The sequence below is a fragment of the Kogia breviceps genome, chromosome 12, assembly GCF_026419965.1.
Source record: "Kogia breviceps isolate mKogBre1 chromosome 12, mKogBre1 haplotype 1, whole genome shotgun sequence".
Taxonomy (NCBI): Eukaryota; Metazoa; Chordata; class Mammalia; order Artiodactyla; family Physeteridae; genus Kogia; species Kogia breviceps.
Window position 1 is genome coordinate 55,282,769 of NC_081321.1, and position 19,445 is coordinate 55,302,213.

Here is a 19,445-nt window from a genome sequence, read left to right on the forward strand (position 1 = left end):
CTTCCCCGTGCCTGCTGGGTAAGGAGGGCCTTCGTGTATGTAACCTGCCGGAGCCCTCATCCTCAATATCCCAAACCAGTTTCTTTTCGCGAAATTGGGAATCTTTTTTATCTTATGCCTTGGAAATACTTTCTGTCAAGCCAGGTTCAGGCTGTTTTTATCCTGTTGTCCTTGAAATGCTCTCTCTCCACCTGCTTTTCCCCCCAACCCCCTGAAAGCTCTTGAAGTTGATCTACAGAAGAGTTAAATACATACGTAATTAGAAAGCAAGAGGGAAGGGATGGGCCTGGAAGTGCTCAGAACTAAAATTTGGGTGTTGAATCCTCTGGCGGTATTCTTCCTTACTCTGTCTAGTGACTTGAATATGGCCAGCAGACATGAAATGTTCCTGGAGATTTGAATCACTATTGGAGTTCAACTTCTTCTTGGTTCAAATTCTTTTTAAAAATGAGACCAGGCTTACTCAGGGTAGGAAATGAGTGGTAATCCATTTCACAATTAAGGCAGTCTTCTTTTTTTTATTTTAATTTTTATTGGAGTATATAGTTGATTTTAAATGTTGTGTTAGTTTCTGCTACACAGCAAAGTGAATCAGTTATACGTATACATATATCCACTCTTTCTTAAATTCTTTTCCCATATAGGTCACCACAGAGTACTGAGAAGAGTTTCCTGTGCTATACAGTAGGTCCTTATTAGTTATCTGTTTTATAAAGGCAGCTCTTGTTACCTCCATTAACCCAGAGAAAGGTTGCTAGGAATGTGTGCCTCCAATTTTCTTGCTCCCATTTCTTTCTTAGAGGGAAAATAAGGTGATTTCATCTAGACATTTTTACTCTCAACTCTATTTTTTAATAAAGAATTTAAGTTATTTACTTTCATTCTCTGAAAGATGAAATCTCCTTGAAACACAGTGTTGACCACTTTGATCACTTGGGTTATGTATCTAGACCAGGACATTATACTATTCATTAATGGTAGCAATAATAACCATCAGAAATGCTAGAATTCATTTGTAGAGAAAATTCCAGATATCCTCAAGACATCTTCAAAGTGTTGACAAGCCTCAATCAATTAATAATCAAAATCCAGGCTAGATCACTGAGATTTTAGATAAGAAATCATTCTTAAAAATTTTGCTACTAAACATGGTGTAATCATTTTTAAAGATAATAGAAATTTAATAATAGATTATATATATATATATATATATAATAGATTATATAATGGAACTCAAAACTATCATGCGTGACTACTAGATTAGACCTAGCATCTGTTGAGAAATCTATAGTTGAAATGGGTAAGCACAATTGTGATTTGTTACTAAAATGGGAAAAAAATGACAAAAACATCTCTGCCCAATTGAAGAGGTCATCCTTCCTTCATCTTATTCAGCTTCTATAATGAAACTTGTATTACTACTTCAGTTTTTGTTTGTTTGTTTTGTTTTGTTATTTATTTATTTATTTATTTTTGGCTGTGTTGGGTCTTTGTTGCTGCATGCGGGCTTCTCACTGCGGTGGCTTCCCTTGTTGCGCAGCACGGGCTCTAGGCACTCAGTCTTCGTTAGTTGTGGCTCGCGGGCTCAGTAGTTGTGGCTAGCAGGGTCTAGAGCGCAGGCTCAGTAGTTGTGGCGCACGGGCTTAGTTGCTCCGCGGCATGTGGGATCTTCCCGGACCAGGGCTCGAACCGGTGTCCCATGCACGGGCAGGCAGATTCTCAACCACTGCGCCACGAGGGAAGCCCCTGTTTGTTTTTTTTAATCTCTTAGCAGCAGAAAAATTTTATTCCTTTTAAGGACAATTAAACCACATCCAAGGCCTTAGCTTACAGACACAAACCAAAGTAGCCATTAAAGCATTAAATATTGAGGTATAAGACATACAGTGAGGGGAATGCTTTGCCATCAGAGGGTGACACCAAGCTTGCTCAATGGGCAGTGAGCTCTGCTAGTGAGTAGGCGAGGTTGAGGGTAAGTGCGTATCTGCAGAACTGGAGGAAAACAGCTGTGCTCTACAAGTACTGAAGCATTTAGACCACATAAGTAGGGATATACTTTCACGATGAAGGCAAGGGGAGAGAAAGCGAAGTGCCGCCCCACGAGGCATTAGGCTGCCTCGCAGAGGGCCACAGCGGAGAAGCGGACCTCTCCTTGCTCACATTCAGTGACTTCTCTGCAGCCCCTGGCAGCGTCCTGCAGCAGTGAGTCCTTGGAACTGGTGCCACGGTTCACCGGAAAAGGCCTCCATCCATCAAGTTCATAGAGGTGGCCATCCACGTTGTTAAACAGAATAAAATAAAAGTTCACTTTGTCATCTACCCGACATTGGCCTTCCTGTGCCACGACATGATGGGCTCCCTGGAGGGCCTCATTCTTTTCAAAGCATTTTGCTCCGTCTTCAGGGGACAACTTCTCTGTTTCAGAAAGAAACTGTTTCGGAACTGACCCATTCTCAAACTCCAGTTTGTCCTGATTATTGGCCACTGCATGAATGAGAGTCTGATGGTTCCACAGGAGTTGCCAATGGTGTGCTTCATGAGGTACACCTTAGGACTTACTTCTTGTCTCTTCAGCTCTTTAATCTGTTTTTTCCTGAAGTTCTCATGCTGAGCCGTGAGAGGAAAGAGCCGCAGCAGTGCACAGGCAGGCGCTGCCACCGAGCCCAGAGACTTCTCCTCCAGGCCCAGCACGTCCTCCAGACGCCACTGGCCTGCGACCCCCAGCCGGGCCAGCACCTTGTTCAGCATCTCCGGGTTAATCTCCATCGCTTTGAGCTGCATGCTCGCGAACTAGGGAAGGAAGCACAGCCCAGAGAAGAGGAAAAACAGCCACTACTTTAGTTTTTGTATCTTGTCCAGATTCTTACTCAAAATATTAGCCAAGTTATGTACTATCAGTGCTTCTCACTATTTAATTAGGTTCAAAATCTTACCATTTTATCAAGTACGGATGGATTCGAAGACTGAGAATCACCGATATGTCTGTATGAAAGACTCCTGGGAGATAATGGGCACGAGGAGATTTTTTTTTAGGAAGAAGGAAGAATTGAATTAGTGAGCTGGATCCATATCTCTATTGCTAAGTTTCAAAGCTGCTTGCTTCTTTATGCTTATATTAGAAGTAACTCAATTAAGCAACAGATTTTTATTGAGCATAAAATATTCTGGGCAAGGTGATACGTGAGGGATATTCCCATACACAGAGGAGGGTAACACATACTCTAATTTAAGGATTTAGATCGGGAGATTAGAAATATGTACATAAAAATATTATTAAAAAGTATAAGTGTGAAATGTCAGTGTGAGCAATAAGTGCTGAAGAAATTCACAGAGTTTGCTTCAGGTTAGAGTAATCTAGGGAGGCTTCATGGAGGAGGTGGGATCTGATCTGCACTTGAAAGGATGCCCTGATGGACAGTATTGTTGCCTAACCACCATCCATTCACCCTTCTTTGCGTATCTTTCAGAAACCCTCTCCCATGCAGGACACATACGTCAGGGAAAGCCAACTCCATCTTAAACTCCAAGGGAGAATTCTGATTAGTGTAATGCGAAGTCATCATGGTAATCCTATCCTCTCTTTCTTCCCCTCCCCCCATGATTTGTTCAGGGACCCAAACTTATTGCCAATCAGTGACTGGCATTTCCCCTAGCAATGTTCTAGGAGGTCCAATCAGTCTAAAAGGAAGACCTTTGTTCCATAATTGGGAATAAGATTTTTATTCTCTCCTACTGTGCAGGAAAAGGATGTTGGTTGCCCTGATTGCCTCTGGCAGTCTTTTTGAGATCATGAGGGCCCCTGGCACATGGAGGAAGGCTGAGGCTGGAGAATAGGGGAGATTCAGAGCTGGAGCCCTATTTGTACTGTGCCTGGAGCTTGATCTGCCACTAGATCTCCTATTGTATGAGACAGTACATTTCTTCAACGTTTAAGCCAGATAGAGTCAGGTTTTCTGTAACCCCCAGCCAAAGTCATGTAAACTGCTATCAAACAGTAGAGTCGATTCCTTTCCTAGCATATATTTACCTCTTTTCCTAACAAAGGAAATAAATTAAATGCTATGTTGTGTTTTTTTTTTTAGGGGGGAAGGGCAGGAATCCCTCTACCGTTTTATTTTGTGGTTTAAATGGGAGAGACAGTCTATTAGCTCCAAGTACGTCTGGATGCCATGATTGATTCAGACAGACATGGGCATAGGAGACAGGAGAAAGTTGCTCAGGCTTCTGAAAAGAAGCTCCTTTCCCATGGGAACTACCAGATATATCTTTCTCTACTCCCCTGTGTGGTCGGGGAGCAGAGATGGGTTGTGTTAGTTTCCTAGGGTGACTGCAACGACTCACCACAAACTAGGCGGCTTAAAACAGAAATTTATTCTCTTCCAGTTCTGGGGGCTGGACATCCACAGTGAAAGTGTTGACAGAGCAGTGCTCCTTCTGTAGGCTCTAGAGAAGAATCCCTCCTCTGCACATTTCTAGCTTCCGGTGGTTGCAGGCAATCCTTGGAGTTCCTTGGCTTGTGGCTGTACCACTCAAGTCTCTGCCATCATCTTCACATAGAGACACACAGGGAGAGAGCTGTATCCAAATTTCTTTAGTCTTATAAGGATACCAATCGTTGGATTAGGACCCATTCTAAACCCAGTTTGACTTCATCTTAACTTGATTAAGATGAATCAAGGGACCCTATTTCAAAATAAGGCCACATTCACAGGTTCCCAGTGGACAAGAGTTTTAAGGAAACATTATCCAAGCCAGTACAAGGCCTCTTGCAGCCAGTTTTGCCATCCTGAAGGAAGCCAGCCTGAGAATGAAGTTAACACATGGAGCCATACAGAGTCAAGGTGATCTCAAAGTAAATGACATCATTAACCTCTGGATAAAACTGCCTAAAGTTTATTTTACTTTGGATAATTTAATTTATTTAAGCCAGGAAATTTCTCTTTTTATTTAAGTCACTTTGTGTTGAATTTTCTTTTGAGAGTTTCAAAAAGACTTCTGAGAACTTGATACGAATTTTGTTGAGAGACAGGAAAAGGTCATGCTATATAACAGGGAAAGGCAGGAGGAAAAAATCATGAGGATAAAATGAAAGGCGTGTTGGAGTGAAGGTTTGGCTAGAGGAGAATATTTATTGGAGGAGCAGAGGGGCATAAAGTTGTACAGATTGGTTAGTGTACGTTTTTAGAGGTCTGGAAATGTCAAACTAAATAATTTGAACTTTTTTCTGCGGGAAGATGGTGTATAAGATGGTTTCTGAACATGCAAGTTGAATCAATTAACATGATGTTTTAGGTTAATTAACAGTGAAGTGCAAATTATATCGGAAGGGGACAGAAATCAGATCAGAATTGACTGCCTTGACGTTTCCCAATGCAATCAAGAGGAGAGACCTAGCTTCTCATTTCTGGACTGGGATTGATTCCATCCTCCTTACCTAACCTGGCCTTCCTCCTGTTCCTAGAACAGACCAGACTCATTCTACTTGAAGGCTTTTGCACTGGCTGTTTGCTCTGTCCCAAATGCTTTTTATTCCTGATCTTTGCATGGCTGGCTCCTTCTTATCATTCAATCGTCAGCTCAACTGTTGCCTCTTCAAGAAGACTTCCCTGACCAGTCCATCTAGAATAGCCTCTTGTCCCTCTGTCAGACTGGCTTTTTTTTTTTTAAACATCTTTATTGGCATATAATTGCTTTAGACTGGCTTATTTTGATTCTCAGTAAACTGAGCACCATCTGCTAGATTTCTCATTTACTTATTTATTTTTGTAGCCCCTCCCTTCCCTGCCCCAACTGCAAAATAAACTTCATAAGAGTAAAGAGCTTGTCGGGGGTTTTCATGGCCATTTCTCCAGTACCCTGTAGGAGCTCAGATAAATATATGTGATATGAATGATTAATAAATTTGGCTTTGAAGTTTTAAAATTGCTGAAACATTGAATCAATAGTTTAAATAACTTTTAGATGAGCAAAATTAAATAATTTCGCTAATCGGGAGAGAAACTATTTCCAAAGTTAATTTTGCTCAAAAGGCAGGCCAGGAGTGGAAGAACTAAAACGCATATTTTTCTCAATGTTCCGAAAAGACAAGAGTAATTTTCAAAACAACACTCTTGTCTCCTAAGGCTGTTTCTACCAGAAATGCCCTGGGCATAAAGAAAAGCTCTAGGGGCTTCCCTGGTGGCGCAGTGGTTGAGAGTCTGCCTGCCGATGCAGGGGACACGGGTTCGTGCCTCGGTTTGGGAAGATCCCACATGCCGCGGAGCGGCTGGGCCCGTGAGCCATGGCCGCTGAGCCTGCGTGTCCGGAGTCTGTGCTCCGCAAGAAAGGCCACAGCAGTGAGAGGTCCGTGTACCGAAAAAAAAAAAAAAAAAAAAAGCTCGAGGGAAGGGAATATATTTAAGCTTTTCTCTTTCCATTTCCCCTAGTGGCAGTTTCATTTCAAGGCCAGCGGTCTATAACTAGCTCTAGTCTTCTAGAGCAATTTATGTCTCTCAGATGATTCAGAATCAGACTCTTTTGTCATCACTAGAACTGAGCCCCTGATTTGTTGTCTAGCAGTGGATACCTCTGTGTTCGTTGCCTCCACCAAAGTGCCTCTGACCTCAGCGTGAAGCTCTCCTACTATTAATTATTTTTCTTGAAATATGCCACAGTGCATTTACCAGCTCATTATGAGAAATCTTTGTTGCATACAATGAAGACCGAACAAGCCTCAACAAAGTAATGAAGGAGCACATTCTGTGATGCAGAGAACTTTCTAAGCCAGCCTTTCTCCATGACTCTCCTGGGGTGCTATTATTTATAATATACTCCTGTGACTCTTTCTGAGATTATAATGAATGAGCTTGTGTACATTACTGATCTGCTTCTTTGACTGAATTAGCTGGTAAAGTATTTGAAGTGGCCTATCCAGGCCACGTGAAAAAAGATCTGTGTTAGCTTGAAGGAACGGGCAAGGCTGGGTAGATTGGCCACTAAATTCAAATTACAAATATAGTAACAGCTCAAAAGGGACACATCTTAATTTACTGTCAACCAAGGTTGGGAATGAAACTCTAAGGGCCTGATAAGTATGTCTGACTTACTAAAATTTTTATAGTGAGTACTATTTAAAATTACTGGGATATTGGCTGGAATTTGGAAATTTTTGTCACCCAGAAATTTTTGTTTTCCTCCTTCTTCTCCCCCTCCTTCCATTCCCCTCCCCCTACCTTCTCCTTCTTAATAGTTTTATTACTTATTATGGCATTTAATCAGGAATGTCTTTTGAACACGTACACTTTTTAAAAAGGCCTCTTTTTAAAGCAAAAACCTCAAGGAAATTAACAGAGTATAGAATAGTAATTTTTATAACTATTTGTAGAGTTTAAAATGTTTGACCAATGCTATGTGTTTCTAAAGTAATTTTTTTCTTTTTATTCTTGGAGAAGATATAGTTCTCCCATAAATAATTTGTAAAAGTTGTAATGAACCATTTTTTTAATTAACTGACATGCATACTGGAAAAGTTAATGTACCATGAACTAATTAGAGGGTGTGCCTGAATTTAAAATTATCTTAATAAATGTGTGCATTTAACTGACTGGTTACATCGGGAAGCTATTTATTTATTTCAGTGATGGTGACTCTCCTAAAACGTTTTTGGACTGTCTCTTTGGAGGAGAGAGTCCAAAATCAGTGTTAAAAAGTACAAGATCAACTCGTGTTATAATCTTTGGGATTATGAAACGAAACAAGAAGAGATTCTACAGCACTTTGATTGATTTTCTTGTGCGGTTCAGAGTGTATGGGAAGTCACATTTTGTAGTACAATAAATATTCCTGTTTCTTATTTGGTTACTGTCTAATTTGCTTCTACTCTTTAGAGGGTAATGTTTCAGATTCCTAGTAATCATTTGACTTCATTCCTCTTTTGGAGGCAAGGAACCCTTCCTCCACTGCAGGATACAGAAGAGGGCGTTTGCAGGCATTCCGGGGTACATTTTAAAGGCACCTCATCTCCCATCCCTGCAGAAACCACTGTACTGCAAGAGCAAGTTAATGGAAGACTATAAAGTAAGAAAAAACTGTTAACTCCACGTCCCTGAGATAAAAATCTGCCCTTTAACTATGCATCTCTGAGTTCTCTAACAATGAACACAGACAAATTTATAGGGGGCCAGGAGAGTTCACTGGTGAAACAAAGAAATAGTGGGAAATTTATGGATTTCAGACACAAAAATAAAGACAGGACTGTACTTCAATGAGGATAGGGACACCACCTCATTAATCCTCATTTCATCAGCATCCTTGATTCATTAATTCATCAAATATATGTTCAGCATCTACTAGGTATCAGGCACTGTTCTAAGGGCTCTAGTAGCAAACACACTTTTCCTTGTCCTCATGGAGCTGGCATCCTGGTGGCAAGGACAGATCTATCATCTGTCTATTCTATTCTATCTGGACGTGTGTGTGTGTATAAAAGGTTTAAGTAGTTATAAAAGTAATGAGGAAAAGTTCAGTGGAGTATGAAAAAGAAGGTGATGGGGACATTATTTTAGAGAGGGTTTGAGGAAGGCCTCTCTGGGCGGGGATTGGGGAGGTATTTGAGGTGAAAACTATTCACATCACAGAGAAACAGAAAACCTAACAATGGATACTAGACAATGATATCCTTTGTAAAACTCTTTGGCCTCGTCGCCCTTGGAATTCTTTCTCTCGGTACCTTTCTCCTGAGGCTCCCAAACCCTGCTCAGCTCTCTTCCCCAAGCTCTCTCCTCCCCTCTCTAGTTTCCTCCAAGCCCTGCTTATTTCTTGTGCAGAGAGTTTATCATTTTCACTATTTCCTCACATTCTTCTGACCCTTACCTCCAGCCTCACACCAAGCTTCAGATATTCTTTTCCAAGATGGTTCTGTCTCTTAGTATAAATCCGGTGCCAGCTATCACAATTATTTTTTGCTTTATCACACTTTGGAAAATTCTCTCATTTAGTTGTCATAGTAACAACACTATGGAATTATCTCCATTACAGTTGAAGAAAATGAGATTGGTTAGAAGTTTTAAGTAATTTACTAAGGACAAACATCAAATGACAGTGTTAACATTTGCACCTGGGTTTGTAATATGAATAATGTCATATACACATCTATACATATATCACATATATACATACGGGCTCTGGAATTAAGTATACCTGAGCTCAAATACGTGGCTGGTCCTGGCACTACTTAGGTATGTGAACTTGGGCCAACTTCTTAACCCTACTGAGCCTCAGTTTCTGCATCTGCAAAATGGGAGTCATAGCAGAACCGATCCCATGCTGCTGTTGAGAGGATTAAATCAGACAGTGCATGTGATATGTTGTGCTCAGTAACCTTAATGATACAGCACCTTATACATGTAACATGCACAACCTTAGCTGGAGGCTCTGTGAAATAAAAGTGAAAAACCTTGTTCAGTATCAACAATAAATGTATCTTTAAGAGAAGCAAATCAAAATCAAATTCAGAAATGTTTATTTTGCAGATTGTGGGGCGAGGATGGACTGTCCTCTCCCCAAGTCCTCCTCCGCTCCTCACTTGGAACACAGCTTCATGATGCCGCCTAGCCAGGACATCCCATCTTGTGACCTTCAGACACAGACAAAGTGACACCTGGGAATAAAAGTCTCATTGAAAAGCGAGTATGTTTTCATACTTAGGGATTGAGGTCACCAGGATACGGAATAAACTATCAGCTGTTTTGTTAGCAAATCCTTACTTATTATCTATATTTTCATAGGCAAGCCTCAGTAATGCTGCAGTCTTGACGGTATTTATGTAGGGGTGGATGAGAAATTCGTATAAGGAAGTTGATCCTTCTTGCATGAAAAACTCTTCATAAATATCTGCATCATAGGATTATCACACATTTTACTTCTTGATATGATACCCTATACTAGAAATAACTATTTTAAAAGTCTTATTTCTTATGAAATAAGAAATAACTTGGGAGATGATTTGATAGAAGAGAAGTGAGATCTGAAAGGTAAGGAATTATTTAACAAATTCAGATTTACCCAGAACAATTCGGTTTAAACCCAATTACCAAAAAGTTGCAGTTTTTTATGTTAATGGATAAAGAAGGTAGATAATCTCTAGATTATCTAACAAACCATTGCTTAAAATAAAGATTTAGCAAAAATGTCTGATGAGTGTCCCTTTTTTGTCCTTCCTGTCCCCACTATGGAGAGGGCGCCAATGAACAGTAAAGAGAAGAAAAATGAAAGAGACTGGTGACTCCACCTTGACCACTGCTGGGTGGTCGCATTGTTAATTTAGTAAATGGAAAAGCTTATGGTAAAAAGTGCTTTATAAATCAAAAGGATTTAGTTGTTACTGTTACTATTTGTGTTATAGCCCCTTGAGTGGTTCTCTATTTCTGAGAGCAGATTAAAAATAAGCAGGCCTAAACTCTAGTGGGTATAAATTGGGAGAAAACTCAGCAGGGATTTTTTTTTAAATTTTTTCTTTTAATATGAGGTTTGTTTAAACAGTGAGCTAATGGCAGCCACAGAAACACACTCTTTGACAATCTGCAAAGTCTGAGTCGTTCTGGGATGGCTTCGCTGCAGGTCTCGCTGAGGGAAGGAAGCCAACTTTCAGGGTGTGATGACCTTGGCATGTTTAAAATCACCCAACTCACTCAGAATCAAGACATATGCCTAGCATGCTAAACTAGCAAAGGGAAATGAAGCATCGTTTAATCTGTCCTCCTATAGAAAAATAAAGAATTTATTTTGAAAGAGTTTTTAAAACCGTCAGTCACCGGACTAAGGACGATGCTCAGGAGACTCTCTGAGTCGGTCAGCTGTACCCTGTGACCAGGTGAGACGATGAAAACCTGCAGATATTGGAAAGCCCTGGCTCCTCCCACACACAGAAGCAGACCTACTGTGCCCATGGACACGCACGCTACTGTAAAACCATATCAGGTGCCATCCCCCAGGACTACGCATCTTCTTCCAAAACTTCTATCATTTCATTAAGTCGATCTTCTTCCAAAACTTGTATTGTTTCATTAGGTCAAAAAATATTCATTTAGCGATGACCATGTGCAAGACTGAGTTAGGAACTGTAGGAAATGCAAAGGAAGAGGTTATGAAACCCTTTTTCAAGAGCTTAGAGTCTGGTCCAGTGTTTCTCACCCTCACACTGTTGACGTTTCTTTGCAGTGGGGGCTGTTTTGTGCTTTGCAGGATGTTTAGCAACATCCCTAGCCTCCACCCACTATAGATGCCAGTACTACCCTCCTCCCTCCCTCTGTTCTAATTGTGACCAGCAAAAACATCTCCTGGTATTTCTCCATTGCCTGGGCAATGTCACCTGGGGTCAAAATCGCCTCTGTTTGAGAAGCACTAGCCTAGTACTAATGATAAAACATGTACATAAATAACACTAAGATAGTCAATGATGGACAAGAAATACAGATAAGTGCTATGGACGATTACAGCAAGTAAAGATTTCTTTCGGTTGAAGGCTTCCTGGAGAAGAAAGCATTTACAAGAAAGTCTTGAAGAATTCCTAGAATTTAGAAATAGAATGAAGAGAAGGGCAGCCCATGTTGAGGGAACAGGAGATACCAAGGAATGGAGGCATGGATGGCCTAGTTAGCCTGTAGGAAATCATGGGGTATTGGGGCAGTTCCTGGAAGGTCACTTACCTCTGATTAACGAGGGTTTATTCTGTGCTTCGGTTCTGATGAGGACATTCCTCGAGGGATAAACTGTGGGTCAGATGTATTGGAGTTGGAGGATATTGAGAGCTGGACTGTAGTGTTGGCCTGGGTGGTGGGTTATTAAGAGTCTAGGAGACAGTGAGTGGCAGGGTTAGGAGAATACAGACCTGCCCAAAATTTAAAAGGTAAACTTAAAGTTTAGGATTAAAAAGAAAGAGGAATCAAATATGAGCCAGCTGTTTGGAGCTTGGTGGTATTATTAATAGAAGTGGAAAGTGTTGGAGAAAAGCAGAAGTAGGATTACTCTGTAATGGCCTGTATGGGAAAATAATCTAAAAGAGTAGACGGGGCTTCCCTGGTGGCGCAGTGGTTGAGAATCGCCTGCCAATGCAGGGGACACGGGTTCGTGCCCTGGTCCGGGAAGATCCCACATGCATCCCACATGCCACCGAGCGGCTGGGCCCGTGAGCCATGGCCGCTGAGCCTGCGTGTCCGGAGCCTGTGCTCCGCAGTGGGAGAGGCCACAGCGGTGAGAGGCCCGCGTACCACAAAAAAAAAAAAAAAAAATAAGAGTAGACGGATGTATCAGTGAGTCACTTTGCTGTACACCTCAAACTAACAACACTGTAAATCAACTATACGCCAATAAAAATTTTTTAAAAATTTTTAAATAAAAAGATTAGAGGAAGATAAATTAATCTGGGCCACACTCCATTTGAGATGCTCATGGGCTACCCCAGTGAACAGATTCAAGAGAGAGAGGTAGAGATCCACTTCTGGGTTTGGAAGGGAGATCAGAGCAGGAGGGTTTGGGGATCAGATCCTCTTACAGCTTTTTTCTCCTGTCTCCTGCTACTCCTTACTTTCCTTTTTCACCTCCTCTTTCCACCTCTGAATCTGTGGTTGACACCTGTTACTTCTCTCTATATATTAGTTCTTTGAAGGATAATGGTAGTAGGAATAACAATAACAACAGCTGTCATTGATTAAGTGACTATTCCGTTTCAGGCAAGGAACAGTTGCCTCCTGCTGGTCTTTTCCTCTCCCCCAGCAACACCCCTTATTCCTTAGAAAATGCCTTATTTGTGTTGTCTCTCTCATTTAATCTTAATAATCCATGCAAGGGCAAAATTATCATTCCCATTTTCAGATAAGAAAATAGAGGCCCAAAGATATTACATTGGTTTCTCTGACCCCCAGCTGGTAAGTGCCATAGGCCATGTTCACAAACTGATCACACACTGAGATGACTCTCTTTCCACTGCAACAAGCGTGAACAAATTACAGCCCAGAGGCCAAATCCAGCCCCTACTCGTTTTTCTATCCCCTGTGAGCTAAGAATGGTTTTTACATTTCTAAATGGTTGAGAAAAGAATCAAAGAGGAAAAATATTCTATGATGTGGGAAAATTATGTGAAATTCGCATTTCAGTGTCCATTGATAATATTTTCCTGTGACCCAGTCCTGCCCATTTGTTTGTGTTGTTGATGGCTGCTTTTGCCCTAGTGCGGCAGGCATGTGTCTAGATGTGACAGAGACATATGGCCCACAAAGCCAAAAATATTTACTATTTGGTCCTTTACAGAAAAGGTTTTCCATCCCCTGCGCTGCGATATACTGCTCTGAACCCTTCATCTAATCTACAGATTCAACTCTCACCTTTGTGCGCAAACGCTCACGTTGGGAGGAAAAAGAAGGAGGGGGTAAGGCAGCCCTCACTCCTCCAACTTATATAGTCCTGTTATATAACTATCTAGTCCTGCTAATGGTCCTGCCAATAAAGTCCCAACAACCCTATGCAGGTAGGAAACACAGTACCCGTGTCAAAAAAGTGACAGAATATGAAGCGTGAGAGTAAATGAAGTCAGCCACATTAACTGTGAAACACAATTCGGTGTGTCTGTATTTTTCCTGAGGTAGTGTAAAAAAAAATCAAATATTTTTAAGATGCAAAATAAAAACCTATAAAATCCATGATTACTGAGAAGAGAAAATAAATCTTTCCATAAAGTTGGAGGGGGTAACAGATTCTTTGAGGGCTCCACACCTAGCACAGTACTTGTTACATTGTAGGTCCACAGCAGAAACTCAGTCAATATTTGTTGAAGAATGAATGAGTGGATGGATGCAGGTAGGAGGGGCTAAACCAACACAAAAATCAGCATAAGAGAGGAGAATATTTAGAAGGTGGATCTTCATTTTCTAAGGGCCGAGGGAAGCTGGGGGCTGGAGGTGAGCTGATGGGACATAAGGGCAGGACAAGCAGGAGGCAGTGATGAGCTCAATATTCCAAGAAGAACATTAATATTCCAAGAAGAGTTTCTGAAGCTTGCCTCCCAGATGCTGAGCCTGCCTCTGAATTCAGCTTCTAATTTTTCGTTTCTTTTTTTTTCCCCTTGTCTTCCTCCACACTGAAGACAATTTGTTCACAATTTTCTGCAAATGAGATGACAGAATGGGGTGCATATTCCCAAGGCACACACTTGAAAAACTGCCTCCTCTCAAGTTTCAGGTTTATTCTGAAGCCATTTTTGGGTCTGGCCCATCACATTAGCTTCAGAGATGCACCACAAATGTGAGTTAATATTGTGGAGGTTTCATTATTGCCCTCAGCTGCCCATTTTAATAACTGTAATTTTCTAATACATTTATTTATTGTTTATTTTCCTAAAGAAAATTTTAATCTTTTGGGAGAATTCACTTTAAAAAAAAAACGACGGAAATCAATTCATTTGTGAGGCATTGCCTTGCACTTAAATATGGGTTGCTCAGACAGCCCATGTGAGGTACAACACACTGGAATCCATGTCACCTAGACATCTTGACAAGGCTTTCTCAAATATATCTTCTACCCCCTTTCTAATCTTTCTTTGCCTTCACCCCTTCTCTTTTGGTTTCTTTTTCTTCTGTTTTGCTTTATCTCCTTAATGAAGTGACACTGTTATTCATATTTGCATCCCTCACATAGTAGGTGCTCAACAAATGCTTGAACTAGTGAATGCTTTTGCTCTTCCTTTTTACTCTCTTTTGCTCTGCTCTTTCCTCATACTTCGCCCTTTCTGCTCAGAGGGAATAGTACACATCAAGTCACAACTATAGACCCTTCTAGAACTTTGCATAAGAACTTTGCCCCAGCACCCCTTAGTGTCATCATTTTCATCACACCAACCTTCTCCCTGGTGTACCCAAGTTTCCTAGTTTCTATTCCTAAATTGACACTTCCCAGTATATGTTCTATGGAGCACAGTTATGAGAAGTTAATTTGTCCAAAGCGACAAAAAAATCCATGGCCACCTTATTTCGTTTAAATGTTTTACCAGGTGTTTCTCAAAGTCTTTGAAATTTGATTTTTCAAAGCCTTTCATGTGCCAGTAAGAATCTCCAACAGCAGGTAGAGAATGCAGTACTTTTCAAATGTTTGACCAGAGAATTTATCTCCCTCCTCTCTCAGCCCAAAACTTCTCACAGAGACACACTTGCAAAGTGCTCACCAGCCCGTTTGGCAAACGTTCAGGACACGGGACTCTTCACTTAGGATGCAGGCATCTGCTGAACAAGGTTCATTCCCTGCACAGAGAAGGGACTGAGATTGATATGGAAATTTGAGAAGAGAATTAATATTTATTGAAGATCTACTCAGTTGCAGACATCATGCTAGGGACTCTGATAATATTAATAATTATAACAACAATATACATTGACATGTTTTATCTCATTTAGTATGTATCCCTTCATTAATACCATGAGGCAGATACTATTCCCTTCATTGTATAGATGGTGAAACAGTGGCTCAGTTGGTTGACTTGTCCATGGCCCACAAGCTAGCAAGGAGCAGACCTAAAATTCCAGGCCACATTTTGTTTGAAATGAAACCAAAGCCAGAACATTTTTTCTTACACTGACTACTTGAGCAACTGTGGCAACCATCAGCCAATCATATGTATTAGTGAAAAGAGGCACAAACACAATTAAGAAAGAAGTCTTAGACTAAAAGTGGACAAGGAGTTGGAGAATCAGGCAGGACTACTGGGTATGGTTGTTCAGGTTGTGCACTGCACCATCTGAGTGAAGTCACATGAATGGCACTCTGTACAAGAAAGAGTGCAGTATTCAACATCAGCAGACATATATGCCAGCTCTGGGAAAGGTAGCCAGGTACCGTAGTACTTTGAGTTTCAGATGCAAATGTAAATTTTGAGCAAGAACTCAAGACAGAATAATAACCAGTTTTAGGAAAACAATATGTTATATGTGAAAATGCACTAAAAACATATTAGAAACTTGGATAGAGTGCAGATTGGCCAGAAAGAGCTGATACTTCGAGATAAAGCAAAAATCTAGCAGGGAGTCACTTTGTCACTTTCATAATAATCATGTTCCTAATATCTGTGGATTTACTCCCCTTCCCTTTTTCCTTTATCTTTTTACCAGCTTCTGTCTTTAAGAGTTTCCACTTAAGCTGCTGTGTTCTCCACTGACGGCTGAGCTGGTCCTGACTGGGGCAGGAAGAGATACCAGTAACCTCACACACATTATCTGGTAGAGTCTGAATGTGATGCTTTGCCCTTCAACCCAGGTCCAATGAGCCAGGATTAGCCTCTGAATCCCAGCCTCTCTTGTATCCTGCCACACTGGCCCAGTCATACAACAGGTTCTCCGTGTCCAACACACAAATTCCTTGCTGAGACCGGCAATCTGCTGTGAAAACCAGATTTCTTATTAAGTTTTGTCCTCAGTGAGCCCTCACCTAACTTCTGCAGAAGACTGGAAGATTACTGGCCAAGATTTCCATTGTGCATATTGGAAAACACACAAGCTTTGGTGTTAGACCCTCGTCGGTACAAATTCCGGCCTTGTCGCTTACTAGCTATGTAACCTAGGGCAAGTTACATAACCATGTTGGACTTTACCATTCTCATCTATGAAAGGAGCACACTGGCATGAGTTAGATCATCTATAAGGGCTCTGATGACTCTTCCCCTTCTTCTCTGAGGAGGACTCATGGGGTAGGTATTTGTTAGGATGTTTTTCATTGCAGAGAATGGTTACTCAACTAAGTTATTCAGACACTGAGGACATTTATTGGCTCATACAAAGAGGAATCCAGCCTCAAGGTTGGTCGATCCTACCATTTAATTAGGTCATCAACAGCTAGGGTTACCTCTATCTCTCCACACAGCCATCTACAAAGAAGACTTCATCCAAAGGTGAATTCTCTAATTGGTAGTGTGGTGGCTTCGAGTAACAATCGGTGCCATATGCTTTTCCATTCACTTTTGGAGGAAGTTGAGGAGAGAGAGAGAGAGCAAGATGGCGAGAGAGAGAGAGAGAGAGAGAGAGAAAGGGAGAGAGAGAGAGAGATTTTTGAACCTGAGCTTTGGAACCCAAGTCCTTCCAATTCATTTGCTTGGACCAATTTTAGTCATAACAATTATTGATGCAAAAATTGCCTGATAGGGAAATGTTAGATACTGACTGGTCTAAGTTCCTGAACCATCACTGGTCAATGAATTACCATGATTGACTAAGGCCAGTAAGGGCCATTCTTAACTCTAAATGCTCTGGCTTTGGTTTCAAACAAGAGGTGGGCTGAAATTCTAGGTCTGCTCCTTGCTGGCTTCTGGGCCATGGACAAGTCAACCAACTGAGCCACTGTCTCACCATCTATACAATGAAGGGAATAGTATCTGCCTCATGGTATTAATGAAGGGATACATTTTTTCCTTAGATTCTACAGGGTGAAAAACCCTGAGCTTCAGTTCAGATCCGTACTCTGGCGATTACCAGTGGGGTTACCATTTCTGAACTTCAATTTCCCCATCTAAAAATAGGAGATAAAAATAGTACCGACCCAGCAATCCCACTACTGGGCATATACCCTGAGAAAACCATAATTCAGAAAGACTCATGTACCAAAATGTTCATTGCAGCTCTATTTACAATAGCCAGGACATGGAAGCAACCTAAGTGTCCATCAACAGATGAATGGATAAAGAAGATGTGGCACATATATACAATGGAATATTACTCAGCCATAAAAAGAAATGAAACTGAGTTATTTATAATGAGGTGGATGGACCTGGAGTCTGTCATACAGAGTGAAGTAAGTCAGAAGGAGAAAAACAAATACCGTATGCTAACACATATATATGGACTCTAAGGGAAAAAAATGTCATGAAGAGATTAGTGGTAGGACGGGAATAAAACACAGACTTACTCGAGCATGGACTTGAGGATATGGGGAGGGGGAAGGGTGGGCTGAGACGAAGTGAGAGAATGGCAGGGACATATACACACTATCAAATGTAAATTAGATAGCTAGTGGGAAGCTGCTGCATAGCACAGGGAGATCACCTCTGTGCTTTGTGACCACCTAGAGGGGTGGGATAGGGAGGGTGGGAGAGAGGGTGATGCAAGAGGGAAGAGATATGGGAACATATGTATATGTATAACTGATTCAGTTTGTTGTAAAGGAAAAACTAACACACTATTGTAAAACAATTATACTCCAATAAAGATGTTAAAAAAAAAAAAATAGTACCCATCTCATTAGCTGGTTTTGAGGATTTGGTGAAATAAAATTTGTGAGGCTCTTAGCACAGAGCCTGGCAGGTGTGTTATTGTTAATAACAGTACCAGGAACACCTACAAATTCTAGACGTTACTTTTACTGTCTATGCCTAGACATGCAGTGCCACTTCCTGTAAGATTCGATTGTTATCTGATTGCTGGATTCCTGACATGGGCCCCTCTGCACCAGGTTGGCTGGCTCGCATGTGAATGCTTTATACCCTCTTTATATTATTCATCTGACTGTTCAGCTACTCATGAGGGGTTGACTAGATTGGTCCCTTCTCTCTCCCATCACTGGCCCATCCAATCTAAATTTATACCTCTTCCCTGATGACATAAGATATTGAAATCCCTGCTTGCTTTGCGGCATAGCAAACTCATATTTTGATAATTTTCTTGGTAACCAAGAAATGATGAATGATACACACGGCCCACTGGCTGGGCAACCAGGGTCTTCTATCTTATACAGGCATCGAATAAAAAATGTCTTCTATGGTTCTGATTGCTAAGATGTCGACTACCCAGAATTGAATATTTCTGTTTGACACCTGCTTTTAAGCTAGACTTGCTTTATTAGCTTCCCAAAACCAATATCATTACTGCATCTCTTATCGTCCCATCTCTTCCAGAGATGGATATCACACATCCTCAGACGTTTTTAAATTCCCACAGGTTTTTCTCCTTAAATGGGGTTCTTTCTCTTCTGGTATGTCATTGTTATCCAGAAATATTAAATCCTATTTCTTCCACTTGCTTTGATAACATGAACAATTCTTTTCAATCTACCCAGTTATATTCTGAAAGGTGTAACGAACTCTGTGGGTTTGCAAATTTTCGTATTTTAATTTCTGATCCTTTCCTCCTCTTTCTTGCTCCTCACAGTGGAAGACTGGGAGTGACATGCAATGTGAAGTCCTTTAAAAATGTGGACTATGCTTGTAGTGATGACTAGCTCGTGACAATGGCTCTTGGCAGTTCAAAAGATTGCAAGAGGAAGCTGGTGGCTAGTCCATTGCGAAAGTCCAGGAGACCCAGAGGCTACAGTGGCAGTTTCATGCTGGCCTGTGGATAGGAGTAAAGGTTACGAACAGATAGTAACTGGAGTTAGAAGCAGATATTTTCATTTTCAAAATGGCAGACACAGCACCAGGACCCTACTGGCAGCGTATCCCA

At 41.1% G+C, this 19,445-nt stretch overlaps 1 pseudogene; it reads right to left on the minus strand.

Annotated features, from left to right (window-relative positions):
- Positions 1-2,107: 2,107 nt before the first annotated feature.
- LOC131766749 (ubiquitin carboxyl-terminal hydrolase isozyme L1 pseudogene) lies at positions 2,108-2,781 on the minus strand (annotated as a pseudogene).
- Positions 2,782-19,445: the final 16,664 nt, after the last annotated feature.